We start from the raw sequence: 6,272 nt of genomic DNA on the forward strand, positions 1-6,272 counted from the left end.
TGCATCATCTTGCTGTGTCAGCTCTCCGTGTGTGCGGCACCATTCCTGGGCAGGCTGCACTTTCGCGCTGGGCGGCTCTCCTTACGGGGCGCAGTCCTTGCGCGTGGGGCTCCCCTACGCGGGGGACACCCCTGCGTGGCAGGGCACTCCTTGCGTGCATCAGCGCTGTGCATGGGCCAGCTCCAAACAGGTCAAGGAGGCCCGGGGTTTGAACCGCAGACCTCCCATGTGGTAGACGGACGCCCTAACCACTGGGCCAAGTCCGCTTCCCCGAAATTGCTTCTTCAACAGTGAAATACTTTACTCCACACAGCAGCCAAAGCACAAAGTTGATCATGTTGCCTCGGTCCTTCAAAATCCTTCTATGGCTTCCCGTGGCTCTTCACCACCGTGGTTCTAAGTCCCTGCCCGCCCTGCCAGCTTCGCTTCACATCTCTGTCCCTGTGTCCTGGCTTCCATGCCCCCACCTCCTCCTTCAGCTTCATGCTCTCACCATGCACCCCTCACTGCGGGTACCCTCCTTTCTTGGGGCCAGGTGGGAGGCCTGGGGCTACACAGTCTCCCTATGACCTGATCCTTTCTGTAGTTATATGTGTAGTTCTCTGATGATTCAGTTCATCTTATTTGTAACAGCTTTAGTTTAACATACCATACACTGCACACATTTAGAATATACAAGTCAACCTGTGATTTTTAAGTGTATTCAGAGTCATGCAGCCATCACCACCATCAATTTTGGAAAAATTTCATCACCCCAAACCCAGAGCAGTCATTCCCCACCTCTCCCCATCCCCCCATTTCCTGGCAATTTCACATCAGTGCAGTGATAAAACACGTGGCCTTGGTGTCTGGCTTCTTTCACTTAGTATAGTGTCTTTAAGTTTCATCCACGATGTAGCATGTATCCCTACTGCATGCCTTTCTATGGCCAAAGAACATTCCAGTGTATGGATAGGCCATATTGCGCTTATCCACTCGCCTCTTGGTGGATGCCTGGGTTGTGTCCACTTTTTGCCTATTGGAACTGCTGTGACCTTTCCATCTGGCTATGTCCTCAGTTCCCGTTGCAACATAAAGGGAAACGCTCGCGACATCTGGAGCCCTTGAGGTCCTGCTGATGAAGGGGAGGAGGTCCTCAAATTCCTTGCCACAGGAACCAGCTTAGGTGGCACCAACCTGGACCTCCACCTTGAACAGTGCATCTACATCATACACTGGAAGAGGACCTGGGAGAAGCTTCCGCTGGTGGCTCATGCCACGGTTGTCACTGAAAACCCGGCTGACGTCACTGTCACACCCGCCAGGAACACCGGCCAGTGGGCTGTGCTGATGTTTCCTGCTGCCCCCGGAGCTACTCCTATTGCCGGGCTCTTCACTCCCGGAACCTTCCCTGACCAGATCCAGGGAGCCTGCCAGGAGCTGTGTCTGCTGGAGGCGACTGATGCCAGAGCAGAACACCAGCCTCTCACACAGGCATCTTAAGTTCACCTGCCGGCCGTTGCTGTGTGTAACACAGATTCGCCTCTGCACCATGTGGGCGTGGCCATCCCAGGTGACAACAGCGGCTCTGACGCGGTGGGTGCTGGCCCTGGAAGTCCTGCAAAGGCTGGCACCATCTCCAGGGAGCATGTGTTCTTAATCTTGATCCATTCCTGTGGGTGTGAACCCATTGTAAACAGAAACATTTTTCTAAAAAGTTGTATTTTGTTTATTTCTCCCTATCCCCTTGTTGTTTGCGCTCGCTATCTATTCAGCTTCCTTTCAGGAGGCACCGGGAACTGAACCTGAGGCCTCCCATGTGGGAGGGAGGAGCCTAATTGCTTGAGCCACCTCCTCTCCCTGCTTTGTTGTGTCTCTCATTATGTTTCCCCTCCTCATGTCTCTTGTTGCATCATCTGGTGTCAGCTCACTGTGCCAGCCCACCACATCAGCTTGCTGTCTTGCTTGTCTTCTCTAGGGGACACTGGGAACACAACCCAGGACCTCCCATGTGGTAGGTGGGAGCTCAATCACTTCAGCCACAACTGCTTCCCTAAACAGGACCTTTTAATGAGGTTACTTCGGTTAAGGTGTGGCCCAACTGAATCAGGATGGGTCTTACTCCTGTTACTGAACGCCTGGCGGCAGGGGTTCTTAACCTGTTTTGTTCCACAGACCCCTTTGCAGTCAGGCGAAAACCACGGACCCCTTCTCAGAATGTAGCAGTTTTATGACACTCAACTAGCATCAGGTCTAACAACTACCATAACTTCAAAGTATGGATAAGTGTAAGCTATTTTTCAAGATACGTAACAACTATAATGTGAAATGAGATGAATACTATTGTAATTAATTGCATACATTCATGAGTGAAGGAGATGCTAGATTTCAGTGGAAGGTCAGAGAAAATAAAGATAGTAAGGTGATTTTTTTCAATTCAAGCTCACGGACCCCCTGGAATCTTTCCACAGACCCCTTGGGGCCCCTGGTTAAGAACCCCTCCCTTACAGGGAAGACGACAGAGAGAGAGCCGCAGGGAGCAGCCAGAAACGGAAAGTCGACGGAACCCGGAGAAGCCAGGCGTGGCCTCCATGTGCATCGCCGTGTGACAGAAAGCCGAGGACCAAGGATGGCTGGCAGCCAGCCCCAGAACCCCACAGCCTTTTGGGAGAAATTGCCTTGATTTTGGACTTTGCCTAGCCCCAAAACCGGGAGCCATTAAATCCCCACTGTTTTAGGAAGTGGTTTTGGCTCAACTGATAGAGCGTCCGCCTACCACACGGGAGGTCCAGGGTTCAAACCCAGGGCCTCCTGACCCGTGTGGAGCTGGCCCACGCGCAGTGCTGATGCGCGCAAGGAGTGCCGTGCCACTCAGGGGTGTCCCCTGTGTAGGGGAGCCCCATGTGCAAGGAGTGCATTCTCTCCGCGGTGCGCAGGCCTGCTTATCTTCACAAGGAGGCCCCGGGACACGAACCCAGGGCCTCCCATATGGTAGACGGGAGCCCAACTGATTGAGCCACGGCTGCTTCCCAAGGAGTGCATCCTGTAAGGAGAGCCGCCCAGCATGAAAAAAGCGCAGCCCACCCAGGAGTGGTGCCGCATACACAGAGAGTTGATACAGCAAGATGATGCAACAAAAAGACACAGATTCCTGGTGCTGCTGACGAGAACACAAGCGGACACAGAAGAATGCACAGTGAATGGACACAGAGAGCAGACAACTGGGGGTGGGAGAAGGGGAGAGAAATAAATGAATAATAAATCTTAAAAGAAAAAAAGGTAAAAAAAAATTCCCATTGTTTAAGCTATCCTTTCCATGGTATTTGATTTAGCAGCCAGGAAACTAAAACAAATGTCTTCATGTCTCTTGGGTATTGTTTTAGTGGGCTAGGCTGCAACCACAAAAACCATAAAATGACTTGGCTTTAACAATGGGAATTTATTAGCTTACAAGCTTACAGTTTTGAAGTCATGAGAATGTCCAAATCAAGGCATCATCAAGGAGATGCTTTCTTCCCAAAGACAGGCTGCTGGCGCTCCTGGGCTTCTCCGTCACATGGCAAGGCACATTGAAGCATCTGCTGGTCTCTCCCTTCTCTTTTGGGTTTTCTTGCTTTCACCTTTTTGCTTCTGTGGCTCTCTCTCTTTATTCATCCTGTTTATAAAGGACGCCAGTAAGAAAATTAAGGCCTTCTCTGGGCCACACCTTAACTGAAGGAACCTCATGAAAACCTACCTATAACAAGTTTATGCTCACAGGAATGGGGTAGCTTTAAGAACTTGACTTTCTCGGGTACATAAAATTCCAAAACACAGGTATTGTGGCAGTCTGATATAATTTATGAATTCCAAAAAGAGATATTGATTATGTTTGTAAACTGGTCTGTTCCCCTGGGGGTGATAAGCCTTTGACTGCATTAGGTTCAGCTGAGATGACTGACTAAATGTTAAGATCAGGGCTTTGATTCAGCCACATCATTAGAGTGTGACTCAGCATTGAGTCCCAGGGCTGATAAAACAGACTCTCACTCAGAAGTTGAGACACAGAGAGAGGATACACAGAGGAAAAGAGACAGCTCATTAGACACAGCAGAGGCCCCGGGAAGAGAGATGAATCTGATAACCTACAGCTGACCTTGAGAAGAGACCAGAGCAGCTGAGCCCTGAGAGAAACGAGCGCTAGGGAGAGAGACGAGCCTTATGCCAGCCTACAGCTGAAATCAGAAGAAGCTGGGACACAGAGCTTTAAGAGGAAGAAGGGAGGCTGAACCCTTGCAGACATCATCCGCTATCTTGCTTCAAAACATACTAAATGACTTTGGATAAGAAAGTACCACCTATGGTACCTTGAGTTAGACTCTTTAGGGCCTTGTGAGTGTAAGCTTCTACCCCAAATAAAAACCAGCCTACCCCTTTATAAAAACCAACAGAGTTCTTGTACTTTGCATCAACACCCCTTGGCTGACTAATATATACCTAGAATATCCTCTGTTCTCATCTCGACAATTCTAGCAATTCTGCCATCCTCTGCCTTCTCTTCCTCTCCAACTCCTAGCAGGTGGGGCTGGAAGCCTTTTAGGTCTCAGTAACCTCAGGATTATTGTTTTGACTCCTTTCCTGAGCCACGGAGAGTTTTACCTTGGGTTTGAGCCCCGCTGTGCCATTTTATGTTCTCTTTCTATCTTCTGAGGAGCAGTGCTTTGTGACTAGAACTGGGAGGATGTGGCATCAGGCTTTCTCTATGAATTCCCTTTCCTTCTGGTGTAGGATGGAGAAACCTAAAGACAGCCTTGGCAGACAAAGTAGGGTACGGGTGCCCAATGGGTAATGTAAATGAGTGTGAGCACCCATAGACGAGGCGATAGGGAGTGGAGGGGATTGGGGTGAGTTGGGGAGCTCACATCCTGCCCAAAGGTGGTGTCTGCTCCTCAGCATGGGTGGGGAGCCTCATGCTTCCAGGCTCATTATTTAAATGAACCTGGATAGCGGTCACTTATAGATTTCTGGATCTTGAAAAACTGTTTGTGGAGCAAACAGAATGCATCTTGGTCTCCAGTTTGCCCCTGGAGAGGTGGAAGCTATAATCAGCCTGGGTGGTGGCTGCCTTGTCCGCAAAATGGGGACAGTGATGCCCACCCCTCCAAGGACTGCAAGAGGAGCCAAAGGATAAAGCGCGTAAAGGGAAACCAGCTGGCATTTACTGAGCAATTGCCCGGGGCACCGTTACCCAGCCTTCCCAATCTTTTCCGAAATCCTGAAACTCACAGGTTCTCAAAGGTGGGAAACAAAGGAGCTGGGATTTGGGCTGGGGGCCCACGCCTCTGGCCGCCCCCCCCCCCCCCCCCCCCCGCGCCTGGCAAAGGGAGGGTATTCAGTGAACCAGCTGACATCCCCTTGGCCCTTTTCAACACCACCTGGCCCTGCACAGCATGGACTTCACAGGAGGATCTCATTCCTATCCAGGGATACGGGTTTCAGTCTGGTGAATACAGGATCGATGGCATCTGATGACAGCAAACCCCATTAGGAGGGAGGCGGCTCTCTCAGTTGAGAGTGATTCCTGGTCCTGGGCGGGCTCTCCTGGTCCTGGGAGCTCCGCTGATCCGGTTCCAGCCGGCTTCGCCAAGACTCCATTAGTCTGGGTAATAAGAGGTTGTCTGCACCTGGGCTCTGTCTTCCGCTGGGACGGAAGCCAGCTGGGCTGAACTTTCACCTGATCATCCAGGAGCCGCCTGTGCAGGACCCAGACCTCAGGGTGCTCAGCCTCCGTCCTCTGGGGCAGAGCCCAGGGCTGCTCCCCTTGCGGGGGCAGGGGCGCCTGGCCTGCGCTCTCACTCACCCGCTTCTCCTCTGTGACATCACTCCACTGAGAGTCCCTCTCTCTGGCACTGTCACCTTCTTTCTGTTGGCTCTTTCCTGGCCACCCTCCAGGTACCAGCCAAAGCACAAACCTGGTCCCATAAACCCTGGCAGAGTTTGATATTTGGGTCAGAGTCCCTCGCCGGATGCCTGCCTGCACTGCCCCTCCACGCCACGGCCGCCTGGGGGCAGGGAGGAGCTAGTGAGTCGGACTAGAGAGAACTCTGGGAAGAAGAGCCTGGGGGTTCTGGGCTGAAGGGCAGACCCCAAGGGACCTCCGCCCCCCCTACAATCATATTCTAGAGAACAGAAGGTTAGGAGGCTCTGGTCCTTCACCTAGAAATGTCACTGCTGGGATTTATTTGGGTCACAGAATTATTTCTTCACGGCGTAAAGTAGGGCAGCGTGGAGAGGACACACACTTTGGAGTCAGA

The 6,272-nt window shown here is 51.6% G+C and overlaps 1 long non-coding RNA gene across 2 annotated transcripts; it reads right to left on the bottom strand.

The window, feature by feature from the left end:
- Positions 1–742: 742 nt before the first annotated feature.
- On the bottom strand, positions 743–5,787 carry LOC131280657 (uncharacterized). 2 transcript variants are annotated; one of them, XR_009188368.2, is made up of 3 exons: positions 5,394–5,787; positions 3,439–3,634; positions 743–1,652 (listed from the first exon to the last, which is right to left on the bottom strand). It is a non-coding gene; the product is annotated as an uncharacterized lncRNA (long non-coding RNA). The 2 variants fall into 2 exon arrangements; XR_009188367.2 differs by lacking the exon at positions 743–1,652 and having other exon boundaries at positions 3,399–3,634.
- Between the last annotated feature and the right edge of the window lie 485 nt (positions 5,788–6,272).

This window comes from Dasypus novemcinctus, chromosome 12 (assembly GCF_030445035.2).
Source record: "Dasypus novemcinctus isolate mDasNov1 chromosome 12, mDasNov1.1.hap2, whole genome shotgun sequence".
In the NCBI taxonomy this organism is placed as follows: Eukaryota; Metazoa; Chordata; class Mammalia; order Cingulata; family Dasypodidae; genus Dasypus; species Dasypus novemcinctus.